Source organism: Phocoena sinus, chromosome 19 (assembly GCF_008692025.1).
Source record: "Phocoena sinus isolate mPhoSin1 chromosome 19, mPhoSin1.pri, whole genome shotgun sequence".
Classification (NCBI taxonomy): Eukaryota; Metazoa; Chordata; class Mammalia; order Artiodactyla; family Phocoenidae; genus Phocoena; species Phocoena sinus.
This window is the reverse complement of record NC_045781.1, coordinates 24,167,752-24,180,067: the sequence shown is the minus strand read 5'-3', so window position 1 is coordinate 24,180,067 and position 12,316 is coordinate 24,167,752.

Genomic DNA, 12,316 nt, shown 5'->3' with positions numbered 1-12,316 from the left:
ACTAATCTAAAATTTCAACAGGAGTCCCCAAGTGTCACCATGACTTCTTTCAAGATGCAGCCACTTAAAATTAGCTGGTCAAAGAATCAGAAGATACAACTGCATTTGCTCTGCAGATATATATTGAAGGCATTTTCAAGCTATTTTCAAGTCTAATTTCTCAAGTTTTCTGATTGCAGACCAGACTGTCAGCAAGATTGCTGCGTCATGAATGTTTCATTTTATTTCTTTTGTCCAACTGCAGAAAAGTCAGTCAGTGATACCATTTATCATGACTGCCAGAAGCCCATATGAGTAAAGTCACCTACTAATCATAAGAGACCACACTCAGCCAAGCATCACCCATCACTTCATATAGGGCATCGGTATTAATGGGTTCAGAAAGAAGGCAACTCTGAGCTCTCAGCAAACCCCTCCATGGAGGCACCCAGCCGGGCCAGGTGATGATGGCCATTGGGCAGTGGAGGTATCTTGTTGTCACTCTTGCCCTCTTTACTTAATCCAAGAGACCAGAGCCAACCCCCTACATGCCACTAGTACCCTAAATCTAGTAAACAGACTTGGGGGGATTCACCATATCACACCCAGCTCTTTCAAGGCAAGGTTAGGCTTGTGGACATGAGTTTGGTTTGCACTGTTTCAGATTCCTTGGAATCAAGAATCAGGTTCTTATACAATTCTTCTGTAAAAGGCAGCACAAAATAGTAAAAGATGGGCAGTCCAAAACATCTGCATTCCTAGGCTGGCTTGCCTATAGTCGACTTGGTACCACCATCACTCCCTTCTAAGACTGGGAGCTACATCTCCCAGAATCCTCTTTGCTATATGGTTCCGGGTAAGTTTGCCAATGAAAGGAACATGTGTAACTCTTATGTTCACAGCCCACAGTGTTCTGACCAATACACCCTCTTGATCAAAATTCTTAGACCTACTATACACTGAGCAAGGGATGAGAGCCATTATATGAATGACATCTTTCCTGAGTTAAGACATCTTGAGTTACTCAAAAATATTTCTTGCTCACAATAAAAAATTCCCCCAAATACCTGTTTCTTTCACTCAGAGTTGGTTTCCTAATTTGGTTTGTACCTACCAGAGCTTTTGACCCTCTTTCTAGGTGGGGGGGTCTCCTTATTAGAGCCCCAGGTCTCTTACCATCAGTCCCAAAGGCCTGTTCATCACTCCCTCCTCTCCTCCAGATTCTCGTGCCAGTAGCATCTCTATAGCTTGCCTGCCTAACCCAGAATTCCTCAAGTGCACATGAAGAGGAGAACGCACAATTTCTAAGACATGATGCTGTCCTGGAGGAATCTTAGCCCTTAAAATGTTAAACAGTGAAACATGAGACATCCTCAGGTAGTGTGGGAACTATTGTCAGATTCATGGCCAAGGTGGCCTGGGCTTTGATAGCAGGGGCTGGAGGGATGACTATAGGCTGGGGTGACTGTGCTGGTGTCTGACAGAAGGAAGAAGGTGCCTTCCCAGTGCCTTCCATTTGGGGCTGGTCTCATACAAATTCCTCAGTAAATATTTTCGACAGGCACTGAATATCTCACTTGCTTCTAACTGTGAAAATGCGGTAGCTCTGTGATTGTATCTGTCAGGATCTGCATCCACCTGCCAGTAACAGAGACCAGAAAGAACAGTGACCTGTACAAGGCTGACGAGGTGGGTGGTCTGGGGCAAAGTCGCCAAAGACCCAGGCTTCTGCTGACTTTCTTCTCCACAGCCCTTTAGCCCTTCATCTGCGGTGCCCATTCTCAAAGTTATGTTGTCCCAGATTGTTGCTGGAGCCCTGAACATCACATCGTGGTCCAGGGAAGAAGCAAAAGGAGAAGGAGGAAAGGGCATAAAGGACACATACTACCTGTAAGTTACTTCTTAAGGGGCTTCCCTGGAAGTTCCCCCCAAAAAGCCTCTGCTTACACCTCATTGACGCCCCTGCCTGCAAAGAGGCTGGAAAGTATGGTCGTGAAGCCAGAAGCATTGGCGCCTGAAAGAACACCAAGGCTCTGTTACTGAGGAAGGAAGAGGAAACGGACAGGGGACAGGCCACTAGGAGTCTCTGCCCTAGTGGTCAAGAGCGTGGGGCTGGAGGCAAACCTCATTCTGCCCCCGAGTAGCTGAGTGACTTTGGCAACATCACTTAGCCTCCCAGAGCCCAGCCCATCCATCTGCACGATGGAGACAATAGCAAAGCCGCCCCTTGAGGTGATTAAATGAGGAGAGCTTCTGGGGTGGCCCTCACAGCACTAGGCATGCGCTTGACGCGGGGAAGTCACCTCCTTTCCCGTATGGACTCGGCAGGCAGCCTGGAATAGCTTTCCTTTTCTCCTACCCTCACATATGCTCTTCTGTATCTCCCTTTTCCATCCCGCATTGACCTCGCCAGCTGATCCCACAGCTTCCGGGTCACCTCCGGGTGTGAAACACTCTTCTTGCACGGTCCAATTCAAACTGGTTCAAAACTTTCATCTTGTTTCCTATTTAAGCCTCAAATCCCCATGGCAGAGGCTGTCAGCACACCCTTCCTTCTGGCACAGGCTGGGTACCCAAGGACTTCCCTGCTGCCCACATGACACCACCAGATGTGGGTCCAGCCCTCAATGAGTGACAGACGGAGGTGCGGGATTGAAAGCCCACTCGACCCCTGGTGGACAACTCGGGAGAGGGGTTAGCCATGTGGCCCACAGCAGGAACCACTAAATGTGGCCCACTTGATTGGCTCCCTTTCCCTTGATAGTCTCAGTGCCCACTTGCTTGGCAGCTTCCTGGGACCACATATCAAGTACACTGAATCTTGGTCCCCGTTGTGCCCCCTCTGGCCAACCCCCCTTGTCTTACTCAGGTCCCCGCAATGGGGGAGGCACCAGCACTGGTGAGAACAGCCCGCTCTCATCTCCCATGTCCCTCTTCTGTGCTCCGGCTCCTTCTGTGATGAGCAGGGAGAGGAAAGCAGTCTTTCCCCTCCCCGAGGCTGCTGAAGCCCTCTCACCTCCATCAAACCCCTACGGGTGCAACTGACGATTGTAGGGTTTCCTGGGGAGGACGTCAGGGAGCCGCTGCCCTTTTCTCTGACATGGGTGATGCCCTCTAGCTGACCTCTTCCAACACCCCCTCGAAGTCATCCCCGCCCCCTTCCCCATGCTCCTTCTGCATAGCCTCTTGTTGCCAAGGCCCCTCAGTGGCAGGCAGTCTCCTTGGATGAGCACTGCTGAGAATGCCCCAGCCCGCCTGCCTTCTGCAGCATTCTCTGGGCTCTGCGGAAGCATTTGCATCCTTGCCACATCAGTGGTGCAAAGTGCCTGCAACTGTACGGCCTCCTTTCACTACAGCCGCCAGGACAGGCTGCTCCGCTGGCCCTTCACCTTCAGAATGTCTAGATGAGGAGCTGGCTCCAGTTCCTCTGCTGCTGTATATTCCCAAGCTCCCAGGGACACTTGCCGAGCTGTCTATGAATTCTTCCACCGGCAGCCCCAGAGGACCCACAGGTTTCATCAGCTCAGCCAGTGTCCTGCCCAAGAGCAAGATGCTTGCCTCCCTCTCTCTCTATACAGAGTTTGCTTAGTGTTGTCAACCAGGTGAAGCCCCCCAAGGAAGAGGGAAAAGAAACTGTTGTGTCACCTCCACCGCACTGATCAGTCAGGACTCCTACGGATTCCTCAGATCTATCTCTTCACACCAGGGAGGGGAGGGTGACAGTGAAGGCGGCCAGAGCATTTCTGCCACCTCTTAGAAAGCCCTGGGGAAGGAGTCTGCTGGCAACTTTGCTGCCCTCAGGGCTGTGGAAGTTCTCAGTGCTGACAGTCCTGAGCTTGGGGCTCTAGCCAGAGTTCTGAGGTAACAGGATAAGTCCCAACCAATGTTCCACAATTCTGTCCATTTTTCTTATCGTGATTTTGATTTTCACAGCTACGTTGAGCATATTTCATTCACGGTGGCCCTCTTCCACGCAGTCCTCCTGACTTAGGCACTTGTGGAAACACGATCACTTGCTTCTTACCTTAGTGGCTCCACACTCTAATTTCCTGATGTTCCCCAGAAACTTAGCTTCCAAGCCTGAGGTTTCCAACCCAGGCTGGCTCTAGAAACTCCTGTGGTCTGGCCAGAGCAGGGGCCTGGAAACAAGTTCTGAGAACTTGCTCCAGTGATGTTGCCTTTAGGAATGTGTGTGTGTGTGTGTGTGTGTGTGTGTTTCTATATGCGCGCATCTATGTATGGAGATGATCTCTGGAATCTGTAATGGGAAGGGAATTGGGTGGTTGGGGATGCAAGTATAAGATTTATATTAATAAGGAGTCAGCGCTGTGCTATGCACCTTACATATAGTAACTCACTTAGTTATCATAACTGTCTGCGGTAGGTGTTATTATGCTTATTTTACAGATGAGGAAGCTTTGTTCTAATTGTTTACTTTGGGCTCACATTACCTATTTAAATAAATAGAGATGAAGGGGAGAGGCAGACAGACAGCTAGACAGATTTAAGCTTCTCCAGGTGAACCAATTTCACATCCCCAGTTGAAACCCTCCGCTCTGAGGGTACCATTCCCACCTCATTAAGAGCCAACGCTTTCCAGAAGACTCCGGAGGGCGGAGCAGGAGGTGAGAGGACCCCTTGGCCAAGACCTCTGGCCACCTGTGCTTAGAGCTGAACTCCAAGTGGCTGAGCGCTAATGAGGCCTGGACCAGCAGCTGGAGTTATCTCATTCTTGTTCCGTTTCAATAAATCGCTGTCTCCCTGACGAATGGTTCGGGGATGAGATCTGAGTCACTCTGTACAATGCTTAAGAGAAGACGGGCCACCAAAAGAGGCTCGAAGGTGTCAGATGAGCTCAGCGCATGTTAATGGGCCATGGGAGCGGGTGGGAGGGATCTGGGCTCCACTGCAACTTGGTTTCCTCCCAGGAATGAGGAAAGCACCTCTACATCAAGGTAACTTCACTCGATTACAGCTGAAAACCAGTGAGATCACACCTGTAAACTCCTTCCAGCTCCTCTGAGGGAAACACCCTCCTGTTTGTGATTAATTCCAAGCTTGCAGGTGATGCAAACTCTTTTCTCTCTAATCCAGCCTTCCTTCGGAGCCCCCCACAGAACCAGGTGCATGAAGTCGGTAAATGGTTCCTCTTGCCCAAAAATAACTATTACTCACTTGGGTATAATGGGTAAAGTGAGGCTCCATTATGGCTATGTGACCTTCAGTATTTCAGGACATTTCTGGACTCGGGTTGTCCTCCTCCCTCTCTCTGCATCTCTCAGCTCCACTTTTCTCTGTTCCGACCCAGTTCTGAGCAAGTTCTTCCATAGTGAGGGCAAGGTGACTGCCTGCCTGAAACACCAAGTCTCCATCCAACTCTTCAGTGTCCCCATTGTCTCAATAAACATCCCTGGATGGTTGCTCACTGGCTGGCTGGGGTCAGGCCACCAAACCTGGACCATCCACAGATGGAATGGAAAGGTCTCCTTAGACCCAGTAAGCCAATCACACACCCAGCCCTAGAGCCCAGGAGGGGGGTGTCTGTCCCACTCAACCACAGGGGCCAAGGCAGGTGGGGAAGAGTCCTTTGAGGAAATGCAGTGTGGCCCCAGGATTGTCACAAGCTATGTATAAAATCACAAAATGGTAGAAATACAAGAAACTTTGGAGAATTTCTCATCCCACCCCCTCATTTTACAAACGAGGAGGCCAAGTCCCAGGGAGGCCACCCTTGACACTGCAATAGAGCTGGGCCAGACTCTCGCCCGGTCTCTTGACTCCAGGGCCACAAGAATGGTGCCAGCAGAACCCAAGGGCGGGGAGCATGCACCCTGCACCCCTCACCTCCCTGAGAGCACTTTTAAAAGAAAATAACTGTATTTATTTATTCATTCATTTTTGGCTGCGTTGGGTCTTTGTTGCTACGCTCAGGCTTTCTCTAGTTGCCGCGAGCGGGGGCTACTCTTCGTTGCGGTGCGCGGGCTTCTCATTGCGGTGGCTTCTCCTGTTGCAGAGCACGGGCTCTAGGCGCGCAGGCTCAGTAGCTGTGGCTCACAGGCTCTAGAGCGCAGTCTCAGTAGTTGTGGTGCACAGGCTTAGTTGCTCGGCGGCATGTGGGATCTTCACGGACCAGGGCTTGAAGCCATGTCCCCTGCATTGGCAGGCAGATTCTTAACCATTGCGCCACCTGGGAAATCCGAGAGCACTTTTTTTTTTTTTTTTTTTTCGGTATTCGTGCCTCTCACCGTCGTGGCCTCTCCCATTGCGGAGCACAGGCTCTGGACGCGCAGGCTCGGCAGCCATGGCTCACAGGCCTAGCCGCTCCGCGGCATGTGGGATCCTCCCGGACCGGGGCACGAACCCGTGTCCCCTGCATCGGCAGGCGGGCTCGCAACCACTGTGCCACCAGGGAAGCCCCAAGAGCACATTTTTTAAAAAGTTTTCTTAGAAACTGTGAGAGATTCAATATCCTGGCTTACATTGTACTATAGTTTTGCAAAATGCTTGTCATTGGAAGAAAAGGGATAAAGGGTGCACAGAGTCCCTCTGGATTATTTCTTACAACTACAGGGAATCTACAATTATCTTAATAAAAATTTTAGTTAAAAATCTGTTAGAGGGATTTTAAAATGGCATGAAATTCTGTATCCAGTCAAGACAGTGCTTGTTGTGTTTAACTCAACAAACCTCTGAACCAAATAGAGAAATATAAAACAATGATAGGAAAAGTACTAAAGTATGTACATTATCTTATAGCCCCACTAAAAATCAAAGTAAACATCTCCCTAGATAAGATCAGATGTGGACAGAAGCACTCTGCCACAAGGGGATGGGATGGGGGCTTTGTTGAAGCCATGGGTCTGCTGCATTCTGGGACTAGGGGTGGGTAGAGCTGGCTGGGAACTCAGCCGCTATGTAGGAACAGGGACCAGACTGGCTTAGGTTAGGGCAGAGTACAGAGAGGCTGGATCAGACTTCTCTCATCCATGATGGGTCATAATTCTACACCCATAGAGCTGGTATGGATAACAAAATACTAACAGGATAGCTGGAGAAGCAGAGACAACCTACATTCACTGGTTGCAAACAGCATCTGCAACATCCATGCAGGAAGAGAGGTCAAAGTGGCCAATGTAAGAGCTGATTCTGAACTGCCTGACCTGGAGGGATGAATACAGGAGAGGGAAAATACGCACACACACACACACACACACACACACACACACACACACACATTTCACTTTCCTTCCCTTCCCTTCTCCTGCTTCCCCTTGGCTCTAGTTTCTGCACTTTATCGAGGAGTAGACAAAATTCAGTCCATCCAAGGCAGCCAGTATTTCTGCCCCCAGAGGTTAAAAACAACGTACGGTTCTTTTGTCACTGCCTCGGACACCTCTATACCTCTTCCTCTGAGAAATCCTTTAGAAAAAGATATGTTACAAGGTCCTTGGAATTTCCAAACTGCTCTTTTTCTCTAGAAGTGAATTGGTCTGGCCCTCCTGCCCCTGAGCAGTCAAAGGCCCCAGAAGGGCACAAGCAACCATCCTCCAAAGCCTCTCGGATTCAGTCCCCTCTTAGGAGTTTCATCACTAAGAATGTGCCTCATTTGTATTGTGTGTCCCAAATTCATTTGGCCATAAGGCAAAGCAGGAGTTTTCTCCTCATCTAAAACAATTGAACAAGCATAAGGACAGAGAGGTCAAGAGTGTTCCCTGAGGTCACACAGCCTGTCAAAGTCTTCTGGGAGCAGAGTCCTCTGCCCAGCATGCTTTCCCCCACACCTCAAGGCCACCTTTTGACACTTTGAATACAGAGTATCAAACAGAAAGCTGTAACCCATTTTCCTTAAATTTCGGCCAAAGTCAAGAAAATCTCAACTGTTCAGTATACCATAATTAGAGGATACTTTGGTTTCACACTGCTTAGCACAACTCCAAGATTCAGATAAACACTGTGTTAAAATTTTTCATGAACTATGAATTGGAAGTGACCTGGGACATATAATCTAAGGCCTTCACTCCTCAGGTAGGAAAACTGAGGTACAAGGGAGGGAAGGAATTTGATCTAGGCAGGGGCACAGCCCAGGGCTCATAACCATGGCCCCCAGCATTTACTGAGCACTCACCTCATAGCTATTGGTGCACAGCCGTTACCTGACCTAACGGTGCACAGCCGTTACCTGACCTATCCACAGCAGCATGCACTGGATACCATTAAATACGTCTCCGTCTTACAGACGAGGATGTAGAGGCTGAGAGAGGTCAGGTAACTGGCTCACGGCCACACAGTTGGTGAGTAGCAGTATCTAGAGTTGAGGTCAGGTTGAGCTAATTTCAAAGGCCACTGGTCAAGACCGCACGGTGCCACCCTAACCTTACCCAGTGGTAACATGGCTGCAGGAAGTGTTTTGCATGAGACAGATTTCATTTTGTACCCTGGCTCTACCACTTCCTGCCAGACAGCATTTAACTCCTCAACCTCTTTGAAATTCAGTTTCTTCTTTTGTGAAAATGAGCATTATAATAACACTTACCTTGCAGTTATTGTGAGAACTGAGATAACCTATGGAAATCACCTAGCCCAGGTCTTGGCCATAGTAGATAAAGTTTGTTCTCTTGTTTACTGATTAAGTGTGCGTTTGTGCGTGTGTGTGTGTGTGTGTGTGAGTGTGCATCCCTCATGTGGTAACCAGCCTCCACAATCACTGCCAACGATCCCCACCTGCTGATGTTCACATCCTGGCGTATTCTCGCACCAAACTGTACCTGAGTCAGTCTGTGTGACCAACAGAACATAGCAGAAGTGACATATGTCATTTCCAAGAATAGGTTATGAAACACGAAGACTCCCATCTTGGTCAGTTTATCCAGCTAGCTAGCTATTGGATCGCTTGGGGGTGCCAGCAGCCACGCCATGAATGGCTCTGTGGTACGGGGTGGACAGCATGGAACTGAGGCCTCTGGCTAACAGCTAGCAAGGAACCAAGGCCATCCAACAACTACATGAGTGAGCTTGGAAAGGGATCCTTCAGCCCCAGTCCAGCATTCAGATGACAGCAGCCTCAGCGGACAACTTGACCAGATTCTCACAAAAAATCCTTAGCCAGAACCACCCAAATAAGCCAATCCTGGATTCTTGACCCTCAGAAGATGTGTGAAATAATAAATGTTTTTTGACTTACGTTTTGAAGTTATTTGTTACATGGAAATAGACAGCTAATGCACCCTCACTTGATGTGGGTGGGGATGGGGTGGAGGGTCTGAAAGGTTGTGATGACAGATCTTTTGGAGTGTCAGGCTGAGCCCAGAGGAGTTATTGCAGGCCTGGCCAAGGTTCTTCAAAGACCCGTAACTGCTTGATTAAGATTTGTCCCACTTAACCCTCCATGTACATCTTCCCCTTGGCCTGCTTCACTGGGTTTGCGTTTAGAAGCTTCTTTTAATTGTCTCGAAACAGAACCCCGTTCCAAGCCATCAAGCAACAAAAATAAAGGTGTTTGTCGTAGGGGGAAATAAAAGCATTCTTTTCATTTACATGTCAGCCGCGGAGAACAACATGAAAGCGTTTTGCAAGTTTTCTTGAATTTGGGTTTCTGCTTTGATTTTTTAAAGTGCAATTCAGCATCCAAGCCCAAATCTTGGGGGGGCAGAGAAATTTAATTAGGTGGTAGGATGTTTTACATACATTTGTTTTTTCTGTTGTTTTCTTAAGGCTGACAGGATCACCCATCTGCTTAAAATATAATTGAGTAGGGAAGTGAGGAGAGAAAAAAAGACCTAATCTGAAATTTTAATTCCAAACCAGAAACCTATGGGTAACTAATGATACTGACCGTGAACTGGGGGTTCTTTGTAAGCCAAAGATGACTGTGTATTAGTGAGAAGACTGTACTATCAGCTTCCAGCCTACAATAGTCATGAGGGATATTCACAAATATTATGATCCTCCTTTTGGGCACAGGGTAGGATTGCAATTGCAATTCTCTCTGCCCTTTAAATTTATGCAGAGCCATGTGAGTTGCTCTCGCCAAGAAAATGTGAGCAGAGATGATGTGTGCCACTTTCAGGTGGAAACTTTAAGAGACAGCCCTCCATTCCCTTCCTTCTGCTACAGGGATCATGGAAGCATCTGTTGAGATAGTACCATGGTCAGCCTGGCTCTCTGACCCCTGATGAGCAGACCATCTCAGCCAGCCCACACTGAACATATAATAGAAACAATAAATGCATTTTTGTTCAGTTAAGCTACTGAGATTTGGGATGGGGGTGGTGTTTGTTACACACCATTATCCAGCCTGCCTGACTAATACATAGACTTAGAAACTAAGTCCATGACTTGTTCAGTCTTTATTTGTTCAGAGAACATCAACCAAGCCTTAACTCTGTACTAAACATCTGGTTAGATCCTGGAGGCAGCATCTAGGACAGTATCAGGCACCCAGCACTGGTACAATAAATATTAGTTGAATAAATAATCATAATAATTAATATTATCAGCGTAAGTCTTGATGTATAGTAAGTGCACAAGAAATAATATATGCACTTAATTTTTTCAACAACTCTAGGAGATGAATACTACCACTGTGTTCATTCTTACATATAAGAAACAGGATTTAAAGAGGATAAGTCACTCACTGTAAATTACACAGCCAATAAGCTGCACAGCTAGCCTTTGTAACCAGATTATCTCTAAATCCATCGTTTGAGCTCTTAGACATTATACTATGCTGTCTCTAAACAAGTAAATGAATAAATGAGAATAAGATGAGGCATCTCTCTTTGAAGACTTTACAATACAGTGGAGAGACTCATGTGTACATCACAATTACAAGTAATCTGAGCCTGGTAAAACTGGGAAAGTTTTACCAAGAAAATGAAAGAGAAGTTCAGACAAGCTAACAGACAAGGAGGAAAGGGCATTCTTGGCTAAGGGGATGGCATGTTCAAGGGCATGATGGGCAGTGCCACCACGAGGAAATAGGCTACATTACAGGAATGATAAATACCCTTTTGTCATTCCCTATAATCTATACCTGATCTGAGAAAGTCCTCAATTGTGACAAAACAGCCTGTAGTGGGAGGAGGAAAGTAGGCACCATGCTGGCTGGCTGCCTTTCAATGCCACCAAGCATTTATGTGGGTTTCTTGAGCCTCACCACCAAGCCTGGTGCTGTGGTGGTCCTGGGGCTAGAGCAGTGAGTAGTTGGGCTTTGCAGACCTGAGCTGTAGGCTTCAGAGTCAAGTCCTCATCCAGGATAAGCTGCACAGGCCAGACAAGGCTCAAGAAAAAATCCTCACCAGCCAAGTGACATTTGGGAGGATTTTGAACTAGTGGCTAAATCACTGGGACATAAGTTCACCCCCTTCTAAGGCAACCTTTGTCCTGGTGGGCAGTCACCACGTCAAGTTGCTTAACTGGCTCCAAATGTCCAAGAGAGGCTGGGCCAGAAGATGCCTTATCCAAAGACACACTCACTTGCCTTGTCTTTCCTGGCCTCTGGGTGCTTGCATCATTATTGCACTAACAATAATGAGAGTTTCATTTTTTAAAACACCTCACAGCATAATATGGGGGCAGCAGTGTTTGAGGGCTGGCTGAAAGGGCTTCAGAGGCTTGTAAGAGGATCAGGTTTCCCAGAAGCTCATGTCTGCTTGGCTCTGCTTCAAAGGCCACTAAATTCCTGCCAGAATTAAGGAAAAAGATTCCTCAAAATCCTTTTCACTCAAGGTGTGCAAGACAAGAATTAGATCCATCACGTACAGCCTGACTTACTATCTATCTCTTTCCTGTGGATTGAGCTGGCTCAGGGATGCTCTGCCTGGCTGCAGAGGGATGGACTAGGTGGACTTAAAATCTGCATCAGCAGAATCAAAAGGTCAAAGTTGCAGACCTCCAAGTGACTGGACTGACCCCTCAGAAACAGACCAATTTGCCACAAATCAGCTATTCAGAAGCTAACTTGCAAAATGACCAGTTTTCCAAAAGACTAATAAAGTAAGAAAAATTCACCAAGTTGGGATTCTTTTCCTAGATGCTCCTGCCTCTCACACTGCTTCTGCTCTTCAAATATTTGCCTTAAAATTTTTATCAAAATAATCAGTCAATCGATTGGACACTCAGTGAACTGGTCATTGAGTGAATTGATTCTCAAGTTGACCAATTATTGGCAAACTGATCTCTAAGAGCCCCCTGACCTGGTGCACACACAGGCTTCTGAACAGCTCCTTCCCTCCAACAATCAGAGTTTGAGAGCATCAGTAGGAAAAGTTCCCATAATCTTCATCCACCTAGTCAGAAGGACTTTGTGTCTGAATATGGGAGAGCTGTCATCATCCCC